Source organism: Bubalus bubalis, chromosome 3 (assembly GCF_019923935.1).
Source record: "Bubalus bubalis isolate 160015118507 breed Murrah chromosome 3, NDDB_SH_1, whole genome shotgun sequence".
Lineage (NCBI taxonomy): Eukaryota > Metazoa > Chordata > Mammalia > Artiodactyla > Bovidae > Bubalus > Bubalus bubalis.
The window spans coordinates 166,090,372-166,106,124 of NC_059159.1; the positions used below are offsets into that span (position 1 = coordinate 166,090,372).

The window sequence follows — 15,753 nt, forward strand, 5'->3', positions numbered from 1 at the left end:
CATGAAATGATATATTTTTTTTCATTTTCACTCACAAATAGACTAAAAATACACATGAAAGGGATTTTCCATTCCCAATCTGCTTTCAGTGTGGGCATCTGACTTTTTTTCCGTGATGGAGGGTCAAAGGGAGTGATGAGGTGTTGAACTTATGTGGCTGCTAAAGTTAAGGAGATACCAGAAAAATGAGACAACAGAGGAGGGAACACAAAAAGGATTTCTAGGCTTCAGGGCATAACTAAAATAAGCAGTCTGGTCACCAGGGTGAGAATCAGGTAGGCATGTATAGTCCCTTTTGATAGTAAGGCCATCGCTCTTTGTTTTGGATGGAATTGTTGCCTAGAATTTATGGGAGTTTAGAGGGGCTTTCCTTCTTGGAAACGAACCTTCATCTAATGTTTTCCACATGTCAAAGGTGTGTATACTAGCCTGGGATTAGATTCAAGGGGATTCCCTGTGATCTTCTCAAAGTGAGATGTGATTGAACCATGCTGTTTTTTAGTCCCTAAATTGCATTCTATTCTTTTTTGACCCCATGGACTATAGCCTGCCAGGCTCCTCTGTCCATGGGATTTCTTAGACAAGAAAACTGAAGTGGGTTGCCATTTCCTTTTCCAGGGGATCTTCCCAACCTGGGGATCAAACCTGCGTGTCCTGCATTGCAGGTGGATCCCTTACCACTGAGCAACCAGGGAAGCCTGGAGGGCTTTTAGAGGGGTTCTAAAAGTCAGGAAGAAACAGAGAAGGCTTGGTGCAGCTGAGGAGATCCTGAGGACATAGACCAACATAGGTAGTGATGGAAATGCCCGGGGAAGAGAGGTCGGGCAGGAGCACACCTGAGGGGTTATGGTCCAGGACATCATCACACACACTGGTCTTCTGGATGAAGGCTTGGAGCAGCTGCTCCACGTGAGACAGCAGGGAGTCTGAGCTGAACCATAACCCAGGGGAATGTGTGGCTTAGAGCTTACAACTATCTCCTGATCTCCCGGGATTCACTGCCCCAAGGCTGGCCACACTGACTTCACTTCATTTTCCAATCAGCCCTTTTAAAAACATGCTCTCAAATACCTGGCTCTCGGAGAGGATCCAGGCACAGGTACAGCCCTGCTTTCCCCGTCAGAGCTCCCACCTGTCCAACAAGGCAAAGGGCGTGCCTACTTTTCTAGAATGAAACTCAGCAATAATGACCTGACCGCTGCCTCTAGGGTCATCCTTCTCTCTCCCAGGCATGAAATTTGAACGTTTCTGTCTCTAGGCAGAGCATTTCAACACCAGGAGCTGACCTTTTCTGAGCACCATGAAAAATGATATACCTAGGGCTATTCTGCAAAATCAATAGACACCAAAGCCAGCTGAGGGCTTCTCTGCCACCTTGGCCAACCACTAAGAGACATCCTTCAGGGTTTCATGGAAGTCTGCCCAGCCTGACTGCTGGAGGTGATACAGCCTAGTGGAAAGAATAGTAGGGTGTTGGTCCAAAAGTTTGGGTTCAAAGCCAGCTCTGCCCTCACTTATGGAAACCCTCAGATGCATCATTTCAACTTCCTTAGGTCTCAATTTCTCTGGCCATGAAATGGGGCCAGTAATTCACAACGTGCAGTGTTGGAGTGAAATATTGATGAGGAACACCAGAGGCAAACCATCCTATCACATATGTAATATGTAGTTCTGCATTAACTCTTTTGAGTGTGTGTGTGTGTGTGTATGTTATCATCACAGAGGGCTTGTATATGGAGTTAACTTAAACGTCTGTTTCCTACTCTGCATTCCAAACCACCGTGACTTCAGCGTGACTTGTGTATTAAGCCAGCTGGATACTTTTTCCTCTAAGAAAGCACGGCTGTTTGTAGAAATCCAGGGGGAGGTGAGAATAGGTGTTCGCAGTCCATTGTGAGCATTAGAAAGGGTAGGATTAAGGGGGATATGTTTTTCATTCTGTCAGCTTGAATTCCCTTTCCAAATTCCATTCTGGTTATATGATCAGGCTACCGCTGTATTTATGGGTGGCCACAGTCTGGCTGGAGGGGCAGATTTAGTCAGAAAGAATTTTTTTTTTTTCCTTCTAAAGGCAGTTCAAGAAGCAGCAGCATTCCGCAGGAATGTGGCAGAACGGGTCCTGATTTGAGGATCGTGGGGACCTGGGTCTGAAACAAGGCTCCATCCCTCTGAGCTCTGTTACTCATTCTCTCTGCTTTTCGAGCTTTGTCCAGTAGGGATGGTCCCTTTCTGACACATGCGGCTCTTCAGTGAGATGAGGTATACAAAGATTTAGAGAGTGGGCTTTCCTTGTGTTTTGGCTGTTGCTGTCATGACTGTTAATTAAACACTCGTACTTTACTAAACATTTAACACGCTCCCCCTGCCCCCACCCCAGCCCTGCCCGGCATGTATGTCTACCTACTGTGTTACCTGGGAAACTTCCTGGAATTCCACTGGATTAGGGTTAGGGTTAGGGTTAGGGGTTAGGGTTAGGGGCACACACCCTTGTCAAAGTGCAAAACTGCAGCCTCAACACACACTACCCAGCTTCCTAATTTTCAACTATATTCTGCATGTTCATGATTTTGTGGATATGTCCCAGAGGCCGAGGGCCCTGGGGTGAGTTTTGGAACCTCCAACCCTACTGCAATCAAATTGGCCCACATTTACCTGCCATATAGCAGGATTTTGCCTGGTTCATTTCCGTTTCACTTGATGAATATTTCCACTGCCTTTTGATAACTACTGTCTCAGAACACTAATCTTGGCCAAGTCCTTGCAAACTCATAAACAGGAAAACCAAGGAAAACCTCCATTTATTGAGCTCTTACTACATGTCAGGTTCTGTGCCAAGTTTGATATATATGATCTCACCTAGGGTCACAAGAGCCCTGTGCGATACAGATGGTCCTTCTCTCTATGGATGATAAAGCCAGTGTTTGCAAGGCTGGTTCCTTTGGGTGAGGGAGGGAGTTGGTGAAAGGAGAAGGGGAGCTAGGTTTTTCAAAGCATAGAAAAAAAAATGTTAACACCTGAAGAGCTTGGCAACACCCTTCTCAATCCTTATCCAGTTCACACTGCTTGTGCAAATCAGAGAATAGGCATATTCGTTTTCTTCCCCCAAACGCCATCACCTCCCAGAGACACAGTTTCAACGCGCACTCACTTGTGTCTGCTGCAAAGGGCTGGATGCCCACAATGCCAAAAGACTTCCCACAGGTTTCAACAGCACCCAGCAAAGCTTTCCCCCACTCCTAAGTTAGCCTCACTACATCTCAGGGCAAGGCAGGAAGCCAGCCGGGGGAGGCAGCAGGTTTTATTTCTAAAGCACAGATGGGAAAACACCATCAAAAGGGGGGAAGTTCACAAAAACATGAAAAAGAGGCATTCATTCTTCAAGGGAGGCTCCCTGTCCTGCTCTCCCTCTGGACGGAACACATTCCAAGGACTCCCTTGGCGGCAGCATGGTACTTCATAACCGACAGCTTCAGAATCCACAAAGGCCCAAGCTCAAAACCTGTGCCTTCTGGCATCAGTGCTCGACATTTTACATCCAACCTAGGCTGCTCCCTTTTCTCCCAAGCTGTGCCAACATAACCTCCAGCTTGTAAAATACAGCCAAGAGTCTGACCTGCCAGCTAGAGAGGTGCCTTCAGACCTGGTGGGACAGAAAGTCAGGGAGTAGAAGTCAGGGTGCGGTGAGGAATGCACAAGAAAACTCCAAGATTGACTTAGTGCCTCTCTCTACCCGCAAGGTGGTAGCAGTTGGGGGCAATGACAGTGATTACCCAGACTTCCAGTTCTGGAGCCCTTGCTCCTCCAATCTCTTTATATTTCATTTCCTCATAATGACAACAGAAGGTATTGTTCCCATTTTAAAGAAGTGAAAACTGAGGCTTGGAGAGGTTACATATTTTTACCAGGGTCCTGTGTGTGGTGTGGTGGTTATGGGGATACTAAAGGGATCCTTGGCTTCAAAACCCAAGTTCCTAATCCCCTTACAATGCTACTGGGACCAAGAAATCCCCCTATGTTCTTTGCAGTCTGCCAGTGCAGCTGTGCTTCTCATCCCCAGGGGCAGTTGTTTCTCAGGGCTTTCTGCAATGAGAGGTGAGAAGGGAGAGGTGATTTTAGAAAGATATGGGATGCTGCTGACTCTGAGCACCTCAAATATACCCAGGTGCCCAGCCCAAGGATCAATGAATCAGGAGGCATCCTTGGGGAGTACCCCCTGCCCCACCGCCCTTCAGAACAGAAGCCCGTGTCTACCACTCCCATCCTGTAGTCTGTACTTGTCCACCTGACCCTAGGAATTACCTTCTCTGTTCACCCAGCCCGCATCCCTTGCCAAGTCTGACCACAGGGTGGATGTCATAGGGACAAGCGGATAGTACACAACTCTTTGTAAACTGTAAAGTAAGGGTTGCTGAGATGTAAAATCTTATTGTTCTTCTACCATCTTCTACGAATCTCCTCCTAACCTACTCCATGGAAAGGCCACGAGGAAACTCCACTGTAAAACTCTGCTACCTTAACCCTTAAACAGAAATATTCACAGGTGAGTCAGCCAGGTGGTAAGTTAAGAGTGAATTCTCACTCTCCCTCTGAAGAATGGCAGCGATAACAACTTCCTAAAAAGTTTCCTGCACGTGGAACTCTTCATAGAACTAAAACAAGCAGACAGAAATCTCCAAGACTGGAAGGGGGCAAGTAGAAAACAAGTCAAGGTGCATCCGATCATAGCAAATACTTCTGCCAGCAACCAAAATAAAGCCAAAGTTTTATCATTTAGGAAACCACAACCCACTTTGTATCGGAAATGCAAGCAGTCTATCATAGTGATCTTTGGTAATGGGGTGAAACAGACTTACCTTTCTGGAGTTGGGAAAGCCCTAGATTCTTGAGTGAACCAGTTCCATGGAACAAGTACCTGGATGTGAGCAGCGGGGCTCCCTGTGCGCGGCCCCCCAGTGTCACCGAGAGCCCGCTGTCTTTGTGCAGAGGACCGGCGGCGCGGACCGGCGGCGCGGAGTGTGTGCCTGCGCGCGGGAGAGCTTGTGACAGTAGGCAGACTGTGGCCGGTGCAGCCAGCTTTGGCTGGCTTATATAGCGAGCTCCTTCCTCTGAAATGGGACGCCTCGCCTCCAGACATCCTTTCCCACTTTTTCAGTTGGTGAATTAAAGGAACAGCCCTCCCAGCGGAACAGCGTTAGCTCATGAAAGACACGCTCGCTCCCTGCTCTCTGCCAGGGAAAGAACCTATTTGCATACAATTTATTGCAAAAGTAGGAATTCCCTCTTCCCTCTTCTCCTGCCCCCGACCGGGAGCAGCTGTTAGTAAAGTGTGACTTTTGCTTTGCTCCCCAAAAGGATTTTCTAATTGTGAGACAGCAGCGCAGGGAGCGAGGGGAACTCTGGCTCTCTCCCTAGGCAGGCTGGAAACGAGACCCGAGACCCGGGCTAGCCAGCCCCGGGTGCTCACTGGGCAGCAGCTGCTCAGTGGCACCTTGGAGAGAGCGGAAGGCCTGAGCCGAATTCCTGGAAAGAGGAGATAAATAAAGCCTTTCAAAAGCCTGGGGTGTTCGGGGTTTCTGGGGCCAGCAGAGAGATAAGGGATTAGTTGTCAGCAGGTGGGAACAGCGCTGGGCGCACGGATCAGTTCCCAGTGTCTTTTGTGGGGGGAGGCAGCCTTGCCCAGCGGCTTACAGGCAGTATTGTCCCAGCCCTGGTATCCCACAGGGGAGTAGCTTGACACCATTCATGCCCTGTGCAGTGATCCTGTCTTCTAAGCTGCGTCTTCTAAGAGAGTTCCCTGAGGTTTCTTCTCAATTGCTGAAAGGTATCCATCATAAGGAAAAAAAAAAAAAAAAAAGCTAGTTAATCTTTGAAACATAAGCTGTGCCTTTGCTCTCCAGCCTGCTGTGGATTCTTTCCAAGCTCTGAGTCATCGGTGAGTTTGGTGGTTAGCATGCAGTGGGAATGCTCAGGGCACACACAGGCATGGGAGGGAGCGGGGAAGCGGGCCAGGGCACCTAGGCTTGAGCTTGTCACAGCTCTTAGTACTTTGGGGGATCCTTGAGGGAAATGAAGCATCACTTAACCTGCAGCTACTGCCAGACCCTCCTTTATGAAGTCCCTATTAGGTGTCACGCAAAGTGCTTTATGGACATTGTTTCATTACATCCTCTAACCAGAAAGTGTAATAGGCATAACTGCTGTCCCCTTTTTACAGACAAAGAAACTGAGGTTCAGAGAAGTACTGGAATACACCCTGGGAGCATTTAAATGACAGCCCTGGGATCCACAGTTCTAGTGCACGTCACAGCCCAGAACATTGTTCAGACGACATGTAGACAATGCTTTATGCCCTGTTAGATCGTAACACTGCTTGTGTAAAAATCATGCTGTATTTGTATATGGAAGCTATGTGTCTTTGTTGCGCAGGGCTAATACAGAGATCCTTAATTTTTTTAGAATTAAGCACTAATAACAGATTTCAATAATTCAGCTGTTTTCAGTACTGAAGATATCACCCTACACCTATCATTATTGCTGTGGGCCTCAGTTTCCCCATCTGAACAAAGTGGGACAAGATTAAGGTCATTCCTATGGTCTCTCTGGCCCTGGTATTCTAGGATTTTTTGCTTTAGTGACCTTCCCAGACGGCAAGAAAGCCCATAAATAGTCATGCCATTAAACAGTTCATTTGAACTTTTGAACCATTTTGGCTGATTCAAATGTTGGTTTTTTTGGAAGTTTTTAATTCTGCGTTTTAGCCAAAGCATATTGTTGTAGCATGAGGCCATGTCTTCTTACCATTAGTGAGTGCTTCCGTTTCTCTTAGCTTTCCAATGTCTGCTCACTTTATCTCCTGGGGTAAGGAATACAATATTAGAATAGAATATTATACACGTTATATGGCATAAAGACTGTATTTACATGTAATACATAATCAATACATATTTGTCACCGTGTGTATATTTAAATGGGATAAGAGTGTGTGCTGTAAAGCTGGGTGATACCTATGGCTTCTTCTGGGAAACTCCCAAGCCTGGCCCCCATCCTTGTAATCACTTTCCCGGTGGCTCAGCAGTAAAGAATCCCACCTGCCAATACAGGAGATGTGCATTTGATCCCTGGGTTGGGAAGATCCCCTGGAGAAGGAAGTGGCAACCCGCTTCAGTATTCTTGCCTGGAGAATTCCATGGAGCCTGGCAGGCTCCATGGGGTCGCAAAGAGTCTGACTCAACTGAAGCGACTTGGCATGCATTACAAGTGGCTCCTGCAATTGCAGGGAGAAAAAAAAAACAAAGCCAAATGTAATCAGGCTGGTCCTCAAGGCAGGAAACAGGCCGGTGGAAAAACAAATAAGAACATTATAAAGCATAGCTTTATAAAATAATATAATAGTTAGCTGTCATAGAAGTATATTCCGTAACATAAAAATGAGATGTTTAGCTTTATTTGTGTATTTTTAGAAGAGGCTACTTATAAAAGGAGTTTTCTCCAAAACCTTTGTGGTATCTTAAGCCATACCTTGGCTTTTAAGTAAGAGAAACCCAGATAAGACACTTGTTTTCATCTTTCTCTGGGGCTTTTGCAGCCTCCCTTCCAGGGAAATGGGTCTGCATACACCATATGCTCTCCGATACCTGGAGATGGTATACTACTGGTACCGTTGCTAATGGTCTCTGCCTGGAGTCTTCACCTCTACCTTCGCACATCCACTTGGCATCCAGTTTGGATCTAACTTCACCATGAAAGTGTAAGAAAGTGTTTATTGCTAGGTCATGTTTGACTTTGTGACCCCTTGGACTCTAGCCCTCCAGGCTCCTCTGTCCATGGAATTCTCCAGGCAAGAATACTGGAGTGGGTTGCCATTTCCTTCTCCAGGGGATCTTCCTGACCCAGGGATGAAACCCAGGTCTTCCACATTCCAGGCAGATTCTTTACCATCTGAGCCAATGGAGAAGCCCAACTTCACCAGCTTTCTAGATGTCTTCCACAAGAAATGCTTCCATGCACCATTGCCTGTTACAACTCTGTTAGGGCATTCATTGCCTGTACATGGTATAACTATATGTGTATACATCTAGTTTCTTCTCCTACTCACTAGGCTTCCAGAGGACAGTATTGACACCTGCTCTTCCTTGCCTAGCAGAGAACCTTGGGGATTGTGGAAGCTCGGTAAATGTTTATTGAATGAAAGAAGCAATGGAGGAACAAGTGAACGTTTGACACGCTGTGTCTTATAATTGAATTCTTCTTGTTTCACTTTTAGAACAGAAGAGGGAAACTAGATTGCCCAACACGTCCATTTCACAGATGAGGAGAGGGGACCTAGGGAGGCTAAATGACTTACCCATCTGGGCTGCGTTCCATGTAGATGGTCATCAAGGTCAGAATTGAGCAACCAAACTGTGTTAGACCTTACAGCAGAAGATGTTAATGGAATTCATAACCATTCAGCCTCCTGTTTGGCAGAGGCAGCACCTCTTGGCATCCCACCTCTTATAGCTGCATTCTTCTCCCTACACTAAGCGCTTTTTCCCACGTGAGAGGGTAGGGTGAATGTGTGTACACATCACCTCTGCACGGAGTCCTCAGCCCAAGCCTGGTTTTGTTGTTGTTTGTCTGCTGCGTTCTTTCACAGGTTACCAGTGGAGGATGTGGTTTGGAGGCTGAGGGTTGTAGGGGTTCACCTCAGGTGAAATCATTCTCACTTATTTGAAGGTCTGTTAGATGCAATACATTTTTTCCCCCCGAGATAAAACATCCAGTGAGTGGAATATAGGCCAGGACCAGTACTGTCTGAGGAAGCTGAGTGTCCATTTCTTTGAGAAGTCTAGCATTCACTTCCCATAGGACCCCTTGACTCCTCTACTGCTCCCAACCTCCTCCTCCTCCTTCTGGGGATTCATCTAATGCGTTAACTCCTTCCAAAAGTCCCACATGACTCTGTATCTGCCAGAAATCTCTCCCGAAGCAGTGAAGGAGCTCGGGTCCCGCACAGTGGGCTAGTCATTCAGTTAGATGCGCCTGTTCAGGGTCAGGGTTCCCTGACTTGCTGTCTGCGAGGTTTTGTTCAGTGTTCTTCCTCCGCATCTCTTCTCACTTCTTAGACAACTAAAGAAGAAGAGCTCAAAGACATCATTGATCAGTGAGTGAGCACACGGACAGAGGAGAGCTTCCCTGCCTGCTGGAATATGGTGAATCAACCAAAAGTAGGTTGTCTGGTCAGCAGAGCAAAGTGGAAAGAGCTTTGGTGTAGAGTAAGTTTGAGTCCTGAAGCTGCAGACCTTAATGTGTGACTCTGAGCAAATCTCCTCTCTTTTATAGCTCTCAGGGTATGGGTTACCAAATGAGAGATCCCTGAGGATATTAGCAACTTAAAAATGTTAAGTAAAAAATTCAAAAAATAATTTAGAGGCCTCTAAGCCTTTGTACATTCCCAGTCCCTTAAATAACCTGCCCTGGACTTTAGCTTCATGGCAAGTTCCTATATTATTTTTCAAGATTTACTTGTAAGACAGTTTCCATGACCTTACCTTCAGAGAGAAGGATGCCTCATCCATGCTCATCTAGGCTTATATTTTTTTATTTTTAGCACATTGTATACTGGCCTTTTTTAGCTCATTAGGTCATAAACACTTTGAGGGTAGGCACCATACCTTTTCACATGCTTAGTAACAGATCTGTCTGTAGCCAGCATCTGTTTATTGTTGGCACCTATGCCATGCTGCTAAGTCACTTCAGTCGTGTCCGACTCTGTGCGACCACATAGACCGCAGCCCACCAGGCTCCGCCATCCCTGGGATTCTCCAGGCAAGAACACTGGAGTGGGTTGCCATTTCCTTCTCCAGTGTAGGAAAGTGAAAAGTGAAAGTGAAGTTGCTCAGTCGTGTCCGACTCTTCGTGACCCCATGGACTGCAGCCCCCCAGGCTCCTCCGTCCATGGGATTTTCTAGACAAGAGTACTGGAGTGGGGTGCCATCCGACCTATGCCATACCACTAGTTAATTATTTTGAATATTGCTCCTGCATATCATGGTTTTCAGAATGGCTTCTGATCTGTGGCAGAATTTTTAGGTAAACCATAAAGCTTTCTTGAAATGATTTCCTAGGTGATGAGAGCCTTTGCCTTTATTGTTATCACTGACTTACTCGTCCATTTCCTCAAAGGCACTGAGTGTTCCCCGTGGTCAAGAATTGTGCCTTCCATCTTGAAGCACTGAGAAGTCAATTAATGTTCCTGTGAAAAGACTGAATGATGAGTTGAACGATGGAAAAGGTGGAAAAGGCATAGGACTGGCACAGCAGTTTTGGATTCCAGCCATCTTAACCATTTTCAAGGTGAATTATCTTGAGAAAATCATGTCTCTTCCCTGAAACTCAGAATCCTCATTAGTGAGACCAAGTGCTGTCTTGTCTGCCAATTCTCCCTTCCTTCCTTTTTTCGTGTATTTTTTTTTAAACTGAATTTTCTTTTATTTGTTTATTTTAAAACATTTTATTGGAGTTGACTTCCTCCAATAGTTGATTTACAACACTGTGTTAGTTTCAAGTGTCCAACAAAGTGAATCAGCTGTACATATGCATACAGCCACTCTGTTTCAGATTCTTTCCCTGTATCGGCTATTGCAGAGTATTGGGCTAGGGCTTCCCTGGTGGCTCAGACGGTAAAGCGTCTGCCTGTAATGCCGGAGACCCGGGTTCGATTCCTGGGTTGGGAAGATCTCCTGGAGAAGGAAATGGCAATCCACTCCAGCTCTCTTGCCTAGAAAATCCCATGGACGGAGGAGCCTGATAGGCTACAGTCCATGGGGTCCAAAGAGTCGGACAGGACTGAGCGACTTTACTTTCACTTTCACTTCACTTTCCTTGTGCTATACAGTAGGTCTTTATTAGTTATCTGTTTTGTACATGGTTGTATGTACGTGTCAATCCAAATCTTCCATTTTATCCCCCCACTCTGCCTTACCCCTTGGGAACCATAAGCTTGTGTTCTACATCTGTAACTCTGTTTCTCACAGGTAAGTTCACTTGTAGTCTTTTGTAAGATGCTACATATAAGCCATATCATGTAATATTTGTCTTTCTCTGTCTGACCTGCTTCACTTAGTATAACTGTTACTACTTTCTGAGGATGACCTCTTGGCTGGAACTGAAGAAGAGGGGAGAGGGGAGGAGTTAAAGACCAGCATTGGCCAGTGCTAAGTTGGAGGGTCTGGCGTTTTGGAAGGGCTGGGGGACTGGTTTGGGTCATGTTTACTGGTGTGTGTGCAGGCAACTGTGATGAATACAAGTGAGTCAGACCATCTCAAGACTTAATGCAAATTTCAGAGGGAATGCACAGCTCTGAGTCAACGAAGATTGATTTTTTTTTTTGACTGATTTGTCACAACTGAGTTAGATACTAGCAAGGACGTTTAATTTGTCCCTTTCCTTTTTCTGTTCTTGGCTTCTCTTAGATTTCTTTTGTGGACAACGATGGATAGCAAAGGCTTATGTTGACTGAGTGGTTCCCACTAGGCACGTAAGAAGTACAGTGACCTTTACAGTGAGTGCACTGAGTAGATATTATCATTATTCCTGTTTTACAGATGGAGGGAGGGGTGAGGAATAGAGAGCTTAAGTAAATTGTCCAAGGCACATGGGGAATAAATGGCAGCAGGAAGATCTAAATCCAAGCAGTGGACTCGATCCCCAACCTCCTGTGATTGGGGGTGCTTCCTTACGTATTTAACAGTTACCTAAAGGCAAAGATGTCATTCTTGGACTCAGTTGGACCACCCTGAATGATTACAGAGTTTGTGCATAACAGTCTGATGAGGCAAGAAGAGCTTTGCTTGTATTTCTTCAGGCCCTGTGGCCGCAGGAAACAGTGAGAAGTCTGCATTTTCAGTGCTAATGCAGGAATTGTGGAAGTTTCTGGCATGGATCTGGTTCCATTGTAGTTAACCACTAACTGGTTAGGAAAAGGCTTAGAGTCTTAGACAAATTATTTAACTTCTTTGTTATTGGTCCCTCGTTTGTAAGATGGGTACATTAATAACCAGTACTTCTGAAAGTTATTCTCAACATTAAATAAGATACACTTAATCAATTGTTTATGCTTGCCTCACTCTTAAGTAATCTCAAAATGATGGCTATTGGCTATTCTAGGCCTTTATTTTCTCATTTTTTAAATGATGGAAAAGTTACCCTCAAGCTATGTTCCAGAAATGTGCTCACTAAAATGAAAACGGTTAAGGAAAAAAATATGTAAGCATATAAAAAATACTAGCACCTTTTGTTACAGGCCTTGGGATTCTAGGCTGACCAAACTGAGGGTACTTGTTACTCTGTTTAATCAAATATCTTTCATTGATTTGCCTCCATCTTGCTGTGCACCTGGAATCAATAGCAGGCTTTCTGGGTCCTGTTCTTCTGTTGTTTTCCCAGTCACCATGCATTCTATGTCTTCGGGTGATGCTGGAAAATTCTCACCATTCAGAATCAGATGGATGGTATTGCTTGCCTCACAGCTACAGGCTTTCCCAGCAGGGCCTGGAGGCTGGTGTGCAGCTATCATAGAGGTGTGGGAATCACTTTCCTCCCTGGGGAGTTCCCCTGGGCTGGCCTTGGTCCTGAGAAGCAGTCTCACCTCTACTCCTTTCCTACCCCACACAGCAGCTGCAGTTTTCCAGGCACCAATTATTGACAAGACTGTCTTTTCTCCATTGTATATTCTTGCCTCCTTTGTCACAGATTAATTGAACATAGGTGCATGGGTTTACCTCTGGATTTTGTATCCTGTTCCATTGACCTATATTTCCATTTGTGTGCCAGTGCCAGTATGATATAGTCTTGCTTACTGTAGCTTTGTAGTGTCCTTTGAAGTCAAGCAGCCTGATACATCCAGCTCTGTTTTTCTTTCTCAGAATAGCTTTGACTATTCAGAGTCTGTTGTATTTCTCTATAAATAAAAAAAAAAAAACTTTTTTGTTACAGTTCCTGAAAAATGCCATTGGTAACTTAATAGGGATTGCATTGAAACTGAGGGATTCAGTGGTGAAGAATCCGCCTGCCAATGCAGGAGACTTGGGAGGCGCAGGATATGTGGGTTTGATCCCTGGGTCTGGAAGATCCCTTGAAGTAGGAAATGGTAACCCACTCCAGTATTCTTGCCTGGAAAAATTCCATAGAGTGACTGGGGTCACAAAGAGCCAGACACGACTGAGCACGTACACACTAAACCTATAGATTGCTTTGAGTAGCACAGTCATTTTGACAATACTGATACTTCTAGTCCAAGAGCACGGCATATCTTTCCATCTGTCTCTGTCATCTTTGGTGCTTTTCATCAGCATCTTATAGTTTTCAGAGCACAGGTCTTTTGCCTCCTTCAGTAGGTTTATTCTTAGGTATTTCATTCTTTTTGATGCAATGATAAATGGTATTATTTCCTTAATTTCTCTTTCTGATCTTGTGTTGTTAGTGTATAGAAATGCAAGAGATTTCTGTATATTAATGTTGTATTGTGAAACTTTACCAAATTCATTGAAAAGCTCTAGTAGCTTTTGGTCGGAGAAGGCAATGGCACCCCACTCCAGTACTCTTGCCTGGAAAATCCCATGGACAGAGGAGCCTGGTGGGCTGCAGTCCACGGGGTCGCTAAGAGTCAGACATGACTGAGCGACTTCACTTTGACTTTTCACTTTCATGCATTGGAGAAGGAAATGGCAACCCACTCCAGTGTTCTTGCCTGGAGAACCCCAGGGATGGGGGAGCCTGGTGGGCTGCCATCCATGGGGTCGCGCAGAGTCAAACATGACTGAAGCGACTTAGCAGCAGCAGCAGCAGTAGCTTTTGGTAGCATCTTTAAGAAATTCTATGTATAGTATCATGTTATCTGCAAACAGTCACTGTTTTACTTGTTTTCCTATTTGGATTCCTTTTATTTCTTTTTCTTCTCTGAATGCCATGGTTAGACTTCCAAAACTGTGTTGAATAAAAGTGGTGAGAGTAGACATCCTTGTCTTGTTCCTGATCTTAGAGGAAATGCTTTCAGCATCTCACCATTGAGCATGTTAGCTACCGGTTTGTCACCTATGGTCTATTTTATGTTGAGGTAGCTTCCCTCTATGCCCACTTTCTGAAAAGTTTTTTTTATCATAAATGGGTGTTGAATTTTTTCAAAAACTTTTTCAGCATCTATTGAGATTATCATATGGTTTTTAGTTTGTTAATATGGTGCATCATAATGTTTAATTTGCAGATATTAAAAAATTTGCATCCCTGTGATAAATCCCACTTGATTGTGGTGTATGATGATTTAAAATGCATTGTTGGATTCAGTTAGCTAGCATTTTGTTGAGGATTTTTGCACCCATGTTAATCAGAGCTGTTGATCTGTAATTTCTTATAAGTAGAAGAAACAAAAAAGCTATAAAAAACACAAAACTCTTGGAGGCTAAACAATATGCCACTAAACAACCAATGGACCACCAAAAAAATCAAAGAGGAAATTTAAAAAATCCTAGCAACAAATGGAAATGAAAGTACAACGATCCAAAACTTATGGGATGCAGTAAAAGCAGTGCTAAGAGGAAACATATTAGTGATCAGTGCAAAGAAATAGAAGAAAAGAACAGAATGGGAAAGACTAGCGATCTCTTCAAGAAAACTGGAGATACCAAGGGAACATTTCATGCAAAGATGGGCTCAATAAAGGACAGAAATGGTATGGACTTAACAAAAGCAGATATTAAGAAGAGGTGGTAAGAATACACAGAAGAACTATACAGAAAAGATCTTCATGGCCTGATAACCACCATGGTGTGTTCACTCATCTAGAGCCAGACATCCTGGAATGAGAAGTCAAGTGGGCCTTAGGAAGCATCACTATGAACAAAGCTAGTAGAGGTGATGGAATTCCAGTTGAGCTATTTCAAATCTTAAAAGATAATGCTGTGAAAGTGCTGCACTCATTATGCCAGCAAATTTGGAAAACTCAGCGGTGGCCACAGGACTGGAAAAAGTCAGTTTTCAATCCAATCCCAAAGAAAGGCAATGCCAAAGAATGCTCATACTACCGCACAATTGCACTCATCTCACACGCTAGCAAAGTAATGCTCAAAATTCTCCAAGCCAGGCTTCAGCAACATGTGAACCATGAACTTCCAGATGTTCAAGCTGGTTTTAGAAAAGGCAGAGGAACCAGAGATCAAATTGCCAACATCTGTTGGATCATCAAAAAAGTAAGAGAGTTCCAGAAAAACATCTACTTCTGCTTTATTGACTATGCCAAAGCCTTTGACTGTGTGGATCACAACAAACTGTGGAAAATTCTTCAAGAGGTGGGAATACCAGACCACCTTACCTGCCTCCTGAGAAGTCTGTATGCAGGTCAGGAAGCAACAGTTAGAACTGGACATGGAATAACAGACTGGCTCCAAAGTGGGAAAGGAGTACATAAAGGCTGTATATTGTCACCCTGCTTATTTAACTTATATGCAGAGTACATCATGTGAAATGCTGGACTGGATGAAACACAAGCTGGAATCAAGATTGCTGGGAGAAATATAAATGACCTCAAATATGCAGATGACACCACCCTTATGGCAGAAAGTGAAGAGGAACTGAAGAACCTCTTCATGAAAGTGAAAGAGGAGAGTAAAAAAGTTGGCTTAAAACTCAACATTCAGAAACGAAGATCGTGGCATCTGGTCCCATCACTTTATGGCAAATAGATGGGGAAACACTGGAAACAGTGAGAGACTTTATTTT

At 44.6% G+C, this 15,753-nt stretch overlaps 1 protein-coding gene across 13 annotated transcripts in view; it reads right to left on the reverse strand.

Moving 5' to 3' along the window:
- TNC (tenascin C) overlaps positions 1–5,099 on the reverse strand; it is a 102,002-nt gene extending 96,903 nt beyond the window's left edge. For 3 of the 13 annotated variants that reach the window (XM_044940514.2, XM_044940511.2, XM_044940512.2), the window contains exon 1: positions 4,854–5,099. The gene's annotated coding sequence lies outside the window, so the exon portion shown is untranslated. The remainder of the gene's footprint in view (positions 1–4,853) is intronic. The other 10 variants (XM_045165165.1, XM_044940516.2, XM_025279213.3 and 7 more) reach the window with 7 other exon arrangements.
- Positions 5,100–15,753: the final 10,654 nt, after the last annotated feature.